Source organism: Neofelis nebulosa, chromosome 2 (genome assembly GCF_028018385.1).
Source record: "Neofelis nebulosa isolate mNeoNeb1 chromosome 2, mNeoNeb1.pri, whole genome shotgun sequence".
Lineage (NCBI taxonomy): Eukaryota > Metazoa > Chordata > Mammalia > Carnivora > Felidae > Neofelis > Neofelis nebulosa.
Genome location: NC_080783.1, coordinates 79,609,849 through 79,624,933, shown reverse-complemented (window position 1 = coordinate 79,624,933; position 15,085 = coordinate 79,609,849). Strand labels below are relative to the sequence as shown.

General features: G+C 40.8%; 1 protein-coding gene and 1 long non-coding RNA gene across 7 annotated transcripts in view; both read right to left on the bottom strand.

Moving 5' to 3' along the window:
• The window catches only part of CACNB4 (calcium voltage-gated channel auxiliary subunit beta 4), a 258,639-nt gene that overhangs the window by 67,900 nt on the left and 175,654 nt on the right, over positions 1–15,085 (bottom strand). The window lies entirely within an intron of this gene.
• On the bottom strand, positions 12,472–14,236 carry LOC131503690 (uncharacterized). The gene is made up of 2 exons (XR_009257531.1): positions 14,125–14,236; positions 12,472–13,517 (listed from the first exon to the last, which is right to left on the bottom strand). It is a non-coding gene; the product is annotated as an uncharacterized LOC131503690 (long non-coding RNA).

The window sequence follows — 15,085 nt, the reverse complement described above, 5'->3', positions numbered from 1 at the left end:
ATTTCCTGTTCCTGTGAAAAGGCCCAGCAAAGAAGGCTAGATTGGTATGAGATTTTCTCTTTGGTTGCCAGACAATCTCCTAAATTTGTGAAACCTGTTGGTGTTAAGTTAAAAACAAGATGATGTAATCTCGTGGAGTTGTTTACACTTAGGTACAAATGCTATTATTAGACAGTGACTGACCTGAGGATATTTGAGAGGTGTGGTGGGTCCCTTCTCTTCAGGCAGAACACCTGCCACTCTAGGTCAGAGCTGTGTCAACCCCTCCAGTAGCTTAATGTCACAGAACTTGTACCCTAGGCAGCCTTATTCCTTACACATTTGCTATTCCTCTGCTCTTTGGAGCCTCGAAAACGACTACACAGTGCCCAGCCCTCCTCATCAGTGTGGACCAACCCCATTTGGAGCGTGGAGTGGCCAGAGCTCACACCCTTCCCCTGGGGTAGTGCCCTTCCTCCCCAGCACTTCAGAAGTGGGAGGAGAGGAAAGTAAGGCTTGTTTTTTGACTCCCATCTGATAATTCTGAGTTGGAGCACATGAGGTAGAGGAAAAGGACTTATTCTTAGTTCAACCTTTGGAACCAGGAAATGAAGCTTTAATCAGAATAAAACGGCACTTTACAGATGTTATCTAATTTAGGCACCATAAAAACTTTAAGAGACAGAGTTCATTTTCTGCATTGAAGTAAACATGGTTACAGACACCAATAACATGCCCAAGCTTGCACAGCTGGTGGCATGTGGTAAACTTTGGTGTGACCGACTCTAGTCTTTGCCAATAGCTAATAACCAAGCCCAGCAGAGGTGCTGGTAGGCACTGCTGGACGAGCAGATCACTGAGGTTCCAGGCTTAAAAAAAAAAAAAAAAAGTAGAGTCAATTTCTCTCTTTTTGCATTTAAATTGAACTAATAATTACTAGGATGTTATGTTCGCTCTAGCACATTATCTTGATTTCTCTCCAAAGTTCTTTTGAAGCCTTACCGACAGGTCAGGCTGCATGCCCTAAGTCACCCAGACATTAGCTGGTGAAGCCAAGACTTGCATTTCTTGGCAAGAGCGTCTCTTGGATGATCTCTGAGATTCCTCTGAGATCTGTTCTTAAGGATGTCTTCACGGTGCCAGGAATTAGGTCTTTAAGTACTTGGAGATGGAGTGTTCATTTGCATTGACATCAGAATATGTATAATCAACTATTACTAAGGATGTGACCATCAAACCTGTGGCCTTTCTCTCCCGTTTCTTCAGGCCTATCCATTCGCTCATTAATATATTCAGGGTGATCAGAGAGAAAATCAATAGCTGCTCACTTTTTGTTGGAAACTTTTTTGGAGCAAACAAACAAAAACACATTAAGAGATGAAATTATTAAAAACAAAAACAAAAAACAAAAAAGATTGAATTATTGATGAAAATAATCCTGGAAGAGATACTATGATATAATTTAATCTTTTTTTTTTTTAAGTTTATTTCTTCATTTTGAGAGAGAGAGAGAGCATGCAGGCATGGCCACAAGAACACATGCCCATGAGTGGGGGAGGGGCAGAGAGAGAGGGAGAGAGAATTCCAAGCACGTCAATCCCAATCTCTGCATGGTCATCCTACAGACCCCGACGCAGGCTCGATCTCAAGACCCGTGAGATCATGACCTGAGCCAAGATCAAGAGTCTGACAACCAACTGAGCCACCCAGGCACCCCTGATTTAATTTATTCTGATCACCTTTATTTTTCATTAGGATACATAAGGAGAGGGAGAGATTATTCAGATGAGAGCTGGAATAGAAAAAAGCCCAAATTCAGGCTTGGGCTTTGAAGTTAGACTGATCTAGTTGGAATCCTCAGGCAGCACTTACTAGATATTTGCTTCTGAACAAGACATTTAATCGTTCTATGCTCAACAACCTTTCTGAAAAGCAGCATGTTAACCTAACTCATGCACTGCTGTGAAGAGTATGCACTCAGAACAAGTTGAAGCACTCAGCAGAGGAATCACTCCTTAGAGGTTAGCAAATACACTTCAGTTGACAGATTTATCCCAGCTCTTCCCCCACCCCGTGAGCCCAACTTGCTGTTTTTAACCCCTCTATAACAAATGGACAGCTGATGGCAACATCACATTCTTTTCTACTACTGGGTAATATTCCACTCTGTGTGTGTATGTGTGTGTATGTGTATCTCACATTTTCTTTATCCATTCATCTATTGATGAACACTTGGATTGCTTCCACAGCTTGACTACTGTAAATAATGCTGCAATAAACATAGGGGTGCATGTATCTTTTTAATAAGTGTTTTTGTTTTCTTTAGGTAAATAAAATGGATGGACCTAGAGAGTATAATGCTAAGTGAAATAAGTCAGACGGAGAAAGACAACTACCATATGATTTCACTTATATGTGGAATTTAAGAAGCAAAGCAAAGAACAAAACAAACAAACAAAAGAGACAAAAAACCAGACTCTTAAATACAGAGAACAAGGTAGTGGTTGCCAGAAGGGGGGGTGGGTGGAGGGATGGGTGAGACAGGTGAAGGGGATTAAGAGTACATGTATTGTGATGAGCACTGAATAATTGTAGACTGGCTATATTGCACACCTGAAACTAATATAACACTGCATGTTAATTATACATCAATAAAAAAATGGATAATGATGTAAAGCTTAAATTAATCAACTGAGTAGGAATTAAATGCTCTAGTAAGAACTGTTATCGAAACAATTAAAGGTATTGGCTAAAATGAAATTTAGAAGTCGGGATGGCTTTATTCCTCCATATTTTCTCTGCCTGCCAAAGCTATGTTTACTCAGGAGGCATTCCCTCTTTGAGAATAACCTGAAGATAGTCCGTTGTTTTGTTTTGTTTGTTTTGTTTTGTTTTGTTGGTCAGAGAGTAGCATGGCTAAGATGACAGTCTTTTGAAAGCAGGAATGATGTGCATGACCCACTCTCCACTCTGAGCTGCATGGTAGCCCCAAGTGACATGCACACTCGCTGGGCTGATGTGGTGGCCCTGCTCTTTAAGACTCCTGCACCCACTTCACGATGCCTAGGGCTGGGGTAGTCACCAGCACAGAGCATAGTCATGTCCTTTGCTAACCCACCCTCACCAGTCACGGAGTGTAGTCACATCTCTCCTCACCCACCCATACCTCAGGCTTCAGGGCCAGCCCTCTCAACAAAATGAACCAATCCATCAGAAACTTTAGAATCCTAAATGGGTTCAAAGAGTTACCTCCAAGAGATAAGACACTCTTTTCCCTTCCAAAAACAGAATATGGAGTCTCTGGCCACAGGATACATCTTCAGTTGTTTCAATTAAGAATATAAGGCAAGGGGCACCTGGGTGGCTCAGTTAAGTGGCCGATATCCCTCAGGTCGTGATCTCATGGCTCATGAGTTCGAGCCCCATGTCGGGCTCTGTGTTGACGGCTCAGAGCCTGGAGCCTGCTGCAGATTCTGTCTCCGTCTCTCTCTGCCCTCCCCCTGCTCAAGCTCTCTCTAAAATGAATAAATGTTAAAAAAAATTTTTTTTAAGAATGTAAGGCAGCAGTTGCTTTACCTTCACTACATTTTGCTTTCTTCCCCCCATTTCCTCACCCTTTTTGCCTCCTTGAAACATACACTTAAAAAATGAAAATACTCTCATTTTAAAGCTGTGGAGAATTTATTTAAAATAGGCCTTTTGTTATCACTCTCATTCTGAATCTTAATAGGAAAAAATTCAAGAACCATATACATACATAATTCAAATGGCTAGATTTGGAATAAATTAACAAATATTTGAGTACCACAGTCCTACAGTCTCTATTGTTAGGGGTGATGATGTTTCTAGAGCAGAACCCAAGTCTGGGTGAAGGCGAGGCCGGAGAAGAGAAGCAGGGGTTCCCATCAAAACCTAAGAGACAGGATGTCCATTCAGTGCGAAAGCTTTTACCTCACTGGGCTCATCCTGGAAGCTCTTCTCCTTACCCCCCAGCCCCAGTACTGCAGGGGATATAAAACTCCTTCCATGCTGCCACAACACTCAGAGAGACCCACGGTGCAGAAGAGGACAAGCCTGGGACCTGCAGCCCGCACCAGGCAGGCTGACGGGGAGGAGACAGGCGCCTCCCTCCATCTTTCCAGTCCTGTGTGTACCTATGTACTGGGTAGTGGAAACAGAAGGGACAAGTTCAAGAAATTCAGTTCAGGGAGACTTGGTCCTTAAATGGAGAACTTACAGCAAATGCAGACACATACGCTAACAGTTCTCTGCCCCTTGAATAAAAAGGTTCCAGATGATGAAGGATTATTTCAGTGAAGGTGGCCTTCACTGTTTCAGTAGAAACAGAACAGCACTGGACCAGTGAACACGGATGTGCGTGGGCCCTGGGAAAAAGAGGGACCAGAGGTATTTTCCTTATGTCCCCAGAGTAAGGGTGCTACCAACACCCAGTGGCAAGGGCCAGAAGTCAGTACTCAACAGTCTTGCAGCGGCTGTATAGTCCACTCTACACACAGTAGTGAAATTATGCTTAACTGCTTGGTTCTAACCTCACAGTCTAGCTTTAGTCATTAATACTGGGCATTTTATGGTCTTCATTATTTTCCAAATAAAAGAATCATTTCAAGTGTTGTTAAAAATATATATGTGAATCAGGTGACTCTAATAACTATTACCAGGCTCTGGATACCCCAAGAAGACAGAGCAGGTGAATGGCCCTTCATACATCAAACATACTCACAGGCCCCCTAACAGTGCTTAGTCATGTCTGATTGCCTGCCATCTAATATGGGATTCAGAGTGACAAACACTTGTTAAAAATCAGTATATATATGACCCATGCTAAGCGCATGAAGATGAATAAGCTGTAGTCCTTGCACAACAGGGGCTCATAATCTGAGAGGGCGAACAGTTACGCAAATGACCACACTATGAAGGAGAGCATGAGAAGTGCTATAACAAAAATACAAATCTAACTCGTGAGTAGGAGACAGCAGATTAATTCTTTCTGGGGAAACAGGAGATCGTAGTGAGAAGGTAAGAGAGTGGTAAGCAGGGCCACCAGGAAGAGGCTGTACAGCAAAAGACATCAGGATAGGGCAGTCCAGATGGAGAGGGCAACAAAGCCAAAAGGCAGGAAAATAAAGGAAATCTTTGAAGAAGGGAGAATTTTGATAACTGTGTAGTCAGAATTGGGGTGAGAGTTGTGCAGGATAAAAGGCATGTTTCTTGCCATTAAACAGTCTGTAATCAAGTTCAGGGGATATGTGTTCATGAAACAGAACAATTTGATGCTAGAACTAGATTATTTAAAAAAACAATCAGGGCTACTGATTTTGGAGCTGCAAGAAGGTCAGTCTGAGGTGGCCGAGCCAAAGAAGCCTCATGGAGAAGGCAGGGTTTGAGCTGCATCTTAAGGACAGGCTAGGGTCAGGCAAATATTTCCTGGGCATCTCAAGAAAAGGCAGAGGCATTGTGAACACAAGCATGAAAGTAGCACCTTGCCTCGTGTGTTGGGGAATGAGAAGTTCAGAGGCTCCTGTTGACAAGTAGCTGGAAATAAAATCGTGGAGTGAAATAAATGCAGATCACAGCGAACCAGCGGAGCGGGGCGGGGGTGTTTGTAGCCCTCTCGGTTCTGAGTACCTGGCTCACGCTGCCAGGTTGAGTGGGAGCTTCGGATGGGAAAGGGTGCGTTGGGAAGACGGTGGAGAAGCGCGAAAGAGTGCAGTCACAGAGACTGGGTGACCGACGGGATCATGGTGGTGTAACACATTCCAAAGGACATATTCTAAAAATGGTTTAGACGCATGGTAGCTAAACTTGTGGTGCGCAGAGCATAACACGGAGAGTTGTGGCATCACTATGGTGTACGCCTGAAACTAAGGTAATGTTGTATGTCACCTAGACTTCATTTAAAAAAAAATCACCAAGTTAAATGGTAAACATCGCATACAGAATTTTTACAATAAATGTACGAGAGATAAAGTATTAAAAATAATAGGTACCATGTATTACCTACTCTATTCCAACAACTTGTCAAAATCATCTTATTGGATACCCAGTGCCTTTGTGATGTTCATTTTTGTAAACTGTCTTATAAGTGAAGAAAGTTTGTGTTCGAGAGACACTTTAATGTGCTATTATGGATTGTATGTTTGTGTCCCTGCAAAATTCACATATTAAAGCTCGAACCCCCACAGTGACTGTATTTAGCCTTAAAGACTTTATGGAAGTAGTTACGATTAAATGAGGTCATAAGGATGGGTTTGGCCTGGCTTCTGTTTCCATGTGGTGCCGGCTCTTCATGGTGGCTCAGCTCTATATGCAAACCTAGTCCTAGGAGATATCCTGGCACCATGTGGAGGCTAGGGCCCCTGAGGAGGCTTAACGTCTTTTGGAGGCCTCTTTCTCCCCATGGGCTTCTTCCCTAGAATGGCTTCTTTCTGAAGCAAGAGCTGGTTTTGTGAGAGCTGGTGCTCACATTTCATGGGTTTTATGGGTGGAGGAGATGGTCTGGCTCCATGGGACCATCTGGTTCAATGGCCTATCTCCTTAGGATGCCCATCTGAGGCTTAGTCAACAAACACTGAGTGAGTGCACTTGAAGTCTTTGTTTCTCTGAGAGGAATCTGATCTTCCTGCTGTTGAGTTCTTTGCAGCTAGCTCTGGAAGTCTGAAAATTAGGAGGTACTTCTCAGAGACCCTTCCAGGAAGAGAGGACTGAGGGTTGGGAGTCTGGAGGTGTCTACAGACTCCTGGCTGTGGTTCTGATGTTAGCCCTCAAATGTGCCTTCCACCAGGCAGAGAAATCTCTTTCTACAAATATATATTCATACATATATATACTTGGCTATATTCATACACTTTTCTAGAGTTACACAGCTAAAACTTGAAACAGGAGACAAGCAAATTCTGACTCATCTGGCTCCAAATTCCACGCTCTTTCTTACTGTACCTTCTCTAAAACATTTATTAAATGTATAAAATGCTACAGATAGTAATAAAAACAGCAAAAGAACATTTCATGAATAATGAAAGAAGAAGAAATATGATCAGGAGAAATGTGGTTTTGCGTGGGTGTGCACATCACTTCATGTTGTGATAACAACAAAAATTTACACAAGAACAAAGATTAAATAAATAAATTAATTAAAAGGGTTGGCAGGATATACAGGGGATATATACAATTTACTGACCATTTAGCATGTGTCAGGCACTGTTTTAGAGGCAGGCTACACAGACAAAGGAGGTTTAATTTAATCATTTTCAGCTTGAAGATCAGTCTTGTTCACAGTTTGTTTGTTTTTAACTGTATTAAATCCATCAACAAACCGTCAGCATTTGTCTATCTTCTCTGTTCAGCAGAGACAAGGAGAAACAAAAATCATAGCTGATAAGAGAGAAAAAATGGAGTAGAGGTGGGAAAGTTTTAAAATACACTGAGTCCTTTATCTAACAAGTCCAATAAATCCTCATTATTAACTTCATATCTTGTGAAAAGGTTCTCAACTTAAGCTGTACAGGTTCAAGGCAATCCTACCTCCAACACTGTACAATTAGTAAATAATCCTTCCTACTACAAAAGATCACAAAGAATTAAAAAAGGAATGTGGATTGAGTTTTGGACATCGCTATTGAAATATATAGTTTTGTACTTGTTCCCGGAGTTATTTATAACCAAAGAGAGCATAAAAACTGACAATGATGAACAAGCAAAATGCCTCACTGGGTGGAGGCTGAAGCTTATCTTAATTTCAAGAATAAGAATTTGAGAAACGAGTCTTTCTCATTTAACGCTTTACTGAATGAATTCCGGATACCCTATTTGTTTTGCAAATTCTATTACTCCACTACAAAACTGGAACCCCAACAAAACCTATTACCATCGAGCATGAAATGCTGTAAAGATGCTGAATATGAAGGAAAAATGAAGCTCACATGGGCAGAACACCTAAACTTGACCAGAAAATAAATCACTAAGTGCGCTGTCACAGACCCGGTCTCATGAGAATGATGGAATGCCTATTTAAGCTTGCATAAAAACTCTGCGGCCAAAAGGCCCCATGAACACCCTGGGAAGTCCTTCAGTGAAAACGCTCCCGGAAAACATGCAAGGCTGAGTTAACCAACTTACACCTCACATGACTAAATGAAAAATGGTTCTCCGCAAATACTAGAATCTCGTGTTCTAGATAATAAAAGTTAAGTCCTGTCCTGAGATAGTGTCTCCATTGATGTTATTTTGGTTTTTGCTTCAGCCACCAGGAAGCTCAGAGTTAAGTCCTAACTTTCCTCTTGACACAGATCTTCTTTAATTTATTATTTCCATGACCCTGATCTTTGCTTACTAACTTTTGTTTGGCTTTATATTTCTTTGAATTCACCTCAAAAACTGTAGAATGAGATGAGAATAGAATTAAAAAAAAAAAACTACCATGATTTTCACCAAGTTTTATTCTACCGTTTTTGTGATGAGTGAAACTTTCGTTTGTTTTCTATAAAGATAATTCTTTTAAGCCCTTGGTTGCTGCTATCTAGTTAAAATAATTGTTAATTGGGTCTCTTTTTAGACCGGATTTTTTTTTTTAATCCCTCTCTTGCCCAGGTTTTGCCCAGGTTCCTATTAGCCATTTGGAAGTTTCCAAGTGAGAAATTAGCAATTCACTGTGCCACAGGCTGGCCTACTTCTGCCCATGAATGCTGAATTTGTGATTCATTCAGTATGTTTCTTTCTTTTTTTAAATTGAGGTATAATCGACATATAACATTATATTGGCTTCAGGTGTACAACATAATGACTCAGTATTTGTACATATTGAGAAATGATCACTACAATAAGTCCAGTTAACACCCACCACCACATAGTTACAATTTTATTCTTGTGATGCGAACTTTTAAGATCTACTCTCTTAGCAACTCTCAAATATGCAATACAGTATTATTAGCTACAGTCATCAACCGTATGTTTCTTTGTGTATTTACAAAGATCAGGCATAAACATGTAGCAAATCAACTCAAAATCTTTGTCCCATTACTCTTTATTTCATCCACATCGAGCTAAAACAGAATTTTAAAATGTCTGTTCATTTATTTCGCAAAAAGAAACAAAACCAGGGGCAAGGTTGTTAAAAATGATATTTTAAATTGTCCCTGCCCACACTCAGGCTCATCGTCCATCTTTCTCCTCCAGCATGCTCTGGTCATAATATACTTCTCACGCTTTCCCAAAGATGCTTCCTTCACAGTATGTAGCACATGGTAGAATGTGCTAGAAAATACCTGTTGAATAAGGGGGTAGGGGGGGATGCTCTGATACCAGCTTGCCCTTGTGCAGGGTGTTGACTATTATTTGAGAACTCCTTTTCTCCTGTCCCTGCGGCAAACTCCATTTCATTGGGCCCTGTGTTATAATTGTCTGTAAGTGTAGCTGTTTTACCTGATAATAACTACTCAGGGCAAGTACTCCATCGTTTTCATCTTTGTGCCTGCCACATGGACTTGGCAGATGTATAATAAATATTTGCAGGTAGGTAGGAAAGGAGGGAAGGAGAGAAGAAGGGAGGGAGAAAGGGTGAAACAGTTTTTTGCATTTCTCTTTAAAAAAGAACGTGTGGCACTTTGCTCTCCACTCAGAGTTGCATTCCACAGAGAAAAATGCTTGCCTCCAATTTTTCAAAGCCACTCCTGCAAAAGCAGATTGTATTTTGTGTTTTACTGAATCCATCCATTCATGATTAATTGAGTAGTTAAGCACTTCCAGTTACATGTGTAGCTGGGAATTCTTCCAGCTGTCGTCAATGTTACTAAAGATTCAAATTCGCAGTATTTATCTGCTGAAATGAAGCCACTGTTACTCCTCAGCCTATCAAAATGGAGTAATAAACTGTCTGTTACTGACAAACAACTGAGTATTTTACAAAAGCTACAAGTATGCTAACTCTAGTTGCCCCATTGGTTACTATCATAATAAATATGATGCCATTCAGTCCCCTGTTTTCTTCCACAAACCAGTTAAAAAAATGCAGATATACCCTCAAATCAGTGAGCTCCGAGACATTCAACAAAAAGACAGTAATAATAAGCAACATCCTAACAACTGAAATGGAAGGAAATACAGTTTCAGCTTCCAGTTTATTAGTTGGGTAGGAAGAGAGGAAGTGCACTTGAACTCCATGCAGTATCTGGTGATGAAACGTTCTGAAGTATAACAGACTTTTCCAAAAAGAAGAACTAGAATACTATCATTTCCGCTCACAGCCTGCAATCATGCAATGAAGTGGGTCATGATCCAGCTCATTTTAGCTGCTAGCCTCTCAGCACGGTTCAAGCACGTGCTAGGATGCTGTGCTATTAAATGTAATATACATAGGGGCACCTGGGTGGCTCAGTGGGTTGGGCGTCCAACTTCGGCTCAAGTCATGATCTCATAGTTTGTGAGTTTGAGCCCCACATCGGGCTCTGCGCTGACAGCTTAGAGCATGGAGTCAGCTTCAGATTCTGTGCCTCTCTCTCTGCCCCTCCCCCACTAGCACTCTCTCTCTCTCTCTCTCTCTCAAAATAAATAAACATTAACAAAATTTTAAAAATAAATTATATATATTATACACATATACATACGTATATATGTATACATATATATAACATATATGTATAATATATATACATATGTGTGTGTGTGTGTGTATATATATATATATATATATATATATATATAATATGTGATATAGGCCTGCAGATGAACCTAAAACATTCAACCCATTCTCCAAAGGAGAAAAAAAATCTCAGCCACCGTGCCTAGTCATTTTCCTCCCCCAAACTGGACTTCTCACCAGCCAGCTGTTTGTCACCCATCGACACCTCATTGCTAACGTATTATCAATGTACAATTCTCATACGTGACAGATAATGCAAATGGACTTTGCTTCCACCTAACACACATCTTCCATATGTGCACTCATCTTTCAAGCTAAAAACCCAACTCTGTCTGCAGCAGAGAAGAACAATTAAGAAGTAGACAATTTGTCAAAGCCAAGTGTTCTGGGGGTCTTGGGTGATGACTTTGCTGTCTTTAATTCACAGACATAAAGATGATAACAATATGATAGAATAGCCACAAATATGCATATTGTACCTTGCAATACAGAGTAGGGGTCAGGTTCAGTTTCTCTCTTCAAGGATCAGTTGCCTTCTATCAAGGCAGGGTCTTTAGCCAACAGACAGTAATTCTTCACATGCCGGGGAATATCACTGATATAGCTAGCCTCAGCAAAAAAAAGATAAAGAAAGCAGCCAGACAGTCCAGTGCAAAGAGGGCTAGACATCCAGAAGTATTCCCTGACCAGAAACAAGAATGTGTTCCTTACTGTCTGAAGTAATTTCCTAGTGAAACTGTTCACAGACAGAAGGATTACTCAACTTCTTATATCAAGTTCATATTCAACTCAATGGGCATAAACCCTGATACAGCCAAATCCCCTTTAAGAAAATAAAGTGTTGGGGCACCTGGTTGGCTCAGTCGGTTGAGCATCTGACTCCTGATTTCGGCTCAGGTCAGGATCCCAGGGTCATGGGATGGAGCCCCATGTGGGGCTCTGTGCTGAGCCTGGAGCCTGCTTGAGATTCTCTCTCTCTCTCTCTCTCTCTCTCTCTCTCTCTCTCTCTCTCTCTCTCTCTCTCTCTCTCCCTCTCCCCCACCCCCACTCACTCTCCCTCTCTCTCTCTCTCTTTCTAAAATTAAAAAAACAAAAGGAAAAAAAAAGTGTTTAGCCCAAACTCTACCTTGGTTTCTTCCTAGCTCTGCACAAGCAGCTACCTCATCCAGTCTGTACACACACACGCACGCACACACACACCCATCATGCTATCATCTACCTACTCAAAAGTCTCCAGGAATTGCAACAAATCCAGAATATAAAAATTGGCTTTTTCCTCAAAAATTTTAGGGACGCTGTATCAGAAAAGAACTACTCAGATGCATTTCTGTTCTCAGAAATCCTCATTTCAAATGAGTGATTGATAATACAAAAACATTTAAAAAGAAGCATCTATCTGCCTCTTTAAATAGTTTCTCATACTTTGTCACATGAATTTTTAAAATAAGAAATAACTAAAGGCATTGGCTGCCCTATGAATAAAAGCAAAAGATTGATATTTCACTCCTTGTCAGGAATAAAAATTATTGTCTTACATATTATTGTTTACGTGCAATCATTATTGAGCATTATTACCCATATAAACACTAGACATAAACCACTGTTTCCAGTTAATAGGGCAAAGGGGAAGAGGCTAAGAATAATCATTCCAACTACAGAGCCAACAACTCCTTTCATGGCAGGACAAGCTACTTCAGGGTTTGCCATATTTTCAGGAAATATGTGACCCACTTTCAGTGAGCCACTGTAATTGATGGGAAATAAGGTGAAGATAAGATGCACCCATATCATTGAATAATTATCTCTCTGCAGGTTTATTCCCACTGGCTTATACATACTTTACAGGCAGAAACCACGCTTTATTCTGCTCCTTTTCTTTTCCTCAGGGTTAAGCTCCATACCTGGTTTTATAAATGTTCATTGAATGAGGGAGCGAGTGAACGAGTAAGTAATTTATACATCAGCACGGAACAGAAGGTGGGAAAAATAGCATAAGAAAGAGCACTAATAAATGATCAGATATTTTCATTAGGGATATGGATGAGTTGTAGCAGTAACAATTCTTTCCTGCATGGTAAAGCTGTATTTTACGTTGACATTTTTTTTCCATGAATCAGGTCCTTAATATATTGCCCAGTAAATATATAGAGGCAAGCAACCCCAATTATTCTAGAGAAAAATATGCTTTTATAATTAACTTTTTAACACCAATTTTCCATTTCTTTTTTTTTAATTCATGGGAAGACTCAAAAAAAAAAAAGTGGCCTTGACAAGACGGGAATGTCCAGGGGCCAAGGGAAACTGTTATGAGTCCGAGTACGGTGTGGCCAGTCTCCTGCCTCAGTTTCCCCAACCTCCATCCTCTGTGTATGAAAGCGTCTGTGTGGGTATGAGGCAGGTCTAGGGCTGAGCTGTGGCCCTCTAAAATAAGTTTTTTATTTTCGAACAATTTTAGATTTACAGAAAAGTTGCAAAGACAGTACGCAGAGTTCCCACATAGCCTTCACCCAGTGTCCCCTAACATTAACATCTTCTATAACCGCGGCCGTTTGTCCAAACTAAGAAACTAACACTGATACACTACCACTAACAAAAAGCCAGCTATCATCAAATTTTGCCGGTTTCCACTCATGTCTTTCTTTCTGTTCCAGTTCAGGATACCACACTGCAGGTAGCATATACTTTTCTAAATCATATATCGACTTGATTTTGACTAGGAAAGACTGCTTCAGGGATTGATTAAACGTCACAGCCCTTCTTCCTGTTTCCTCCACCTCATGTGTGCCAGACTGGCCAGCGGCCTCTGTCTCTGGTCTCAGCCAGGAAGAGCACTGCAGGTGCTGTCCTGCTTCAACTGCCGGGCACAGCTGCTCACTCCTGTGGGCTAAGAATATTTCAATCAGGTCACCACACAGTTTCTAAATAAAAGAAACTGAGGTAGAGTAGAGACGACAGCAAAGAAGGTAGCTGGTAATAAAGAGCATCCTGAGTTGGTTTTTCAAAGGGATCACACGTGGATCAAAAGTTCTCAAATACCCTTCAAGAGGCTTTTGTCTGGAAGCTTAGCTTGGTGCAGTGGGTTAGAAAAAAGCCACCCTGGGAGAATGCACGGATGGGATGGGCCTTTGTTGCTGTCAAAACCAAAACGCTAGCAGGGAGGCCGGAGAGGAAGAGCACAGTAGGAAAGAGGACAAAGGCACCAGGGAGCGCCCCATTTCAGCAAAGGGGCCTTTCAAGGTCCATAGGGCATTAACAGCAGAAAATAAGGAGCTCATTTGCAGCTAATTTCCGTGTTCCCAGGCCTTATAAGATAGAGAGCAGTATATTTAGGTAGAGGTGGTGAACTTGAACAGTTTGGAAAGTCTGAAAGCAGACATCACGCAGGGACTATTTTTAAGGCAAAGAGAACCTAAACTTTTTGCTTGATGATAAAGAAGAGAGGATTCTATTCTAGTCAGAATAGCAGCTTAAGGCCAGTCACGATACCTTACCTGGCATCCTCAGCTCTGCCTGGTTTGAGGGGTCTGCACTGCAAAGGAAAGTGAAGATCCCTGAGGGGAGCATGTGGAAGGTTGCAGATCATGGCAGATCATGGCAAAAAAAAAAAAAAAAAAAAAAAGGATCAACTAATCTGGAGACAGAAAGCCAAGGGAAGATTTTAAGCCAAATGTTTTAAGAATCTGAATGGCTCAAACTCAAGGGCTGAAGAAAAGCAATTTTGCAGTAAGAGCAGGGTGGAAAAAACCATGCCTCTTTGCAGCCTCAGAGATTTAAGTCAGACATAAACATTTTTGGACCAAGACAGTAAGAGTTTTGAGGTGCAGGACTAGTGTTCTGACCCAGGTTATAAAATCTCATGCCCTATTTTCTCAAGTTCCCTCATACTTCTGAGAGTTTACTTAAATAAGACGGGGTTTTAAATATTTCCCCATTTTCTTTAAGTAAAAATCAAAAGTGGCAACATACAGCGTTTTGTTAAGTATAAGATTTTTTTTTTAAGGCAACAGGTATTATGTTTAAGAAAATAATAGCTGGATATATTTAGGAAGAAAGAAAACTTTCAGTTTTTACTCTTAATTATTCCTTGGTCTTTTTTTTTTTTTTCCAAAGGTTTTCAGGTCTCTTCCTGTGATTACCTTATCTCCTTTTCATAGCACAGAAAGCCCCCTTCTACATGATTTCTTGATATAACCCTTCTCTATTTGTTATAGAGAAAAACAATTAGAGTGGACATCCCTGTCATGTTCCTGATCTCAGGGGAAAAGCTCTCAGTTTTTCCCCATTGAGGATGATGTTAGCTGTGGGCTTTTCATAAATGGCTTTTATGATCTTTAAGGATGTTCCTTCTATCCCGACTTTCTCGAGGGTTTTTATTAAGAAACGTTGCTGAATTTTGTCAAAGGCCTTTTCTGCATCGATTGACAGGATCATATGGTTCTTATCTTTTCTTTT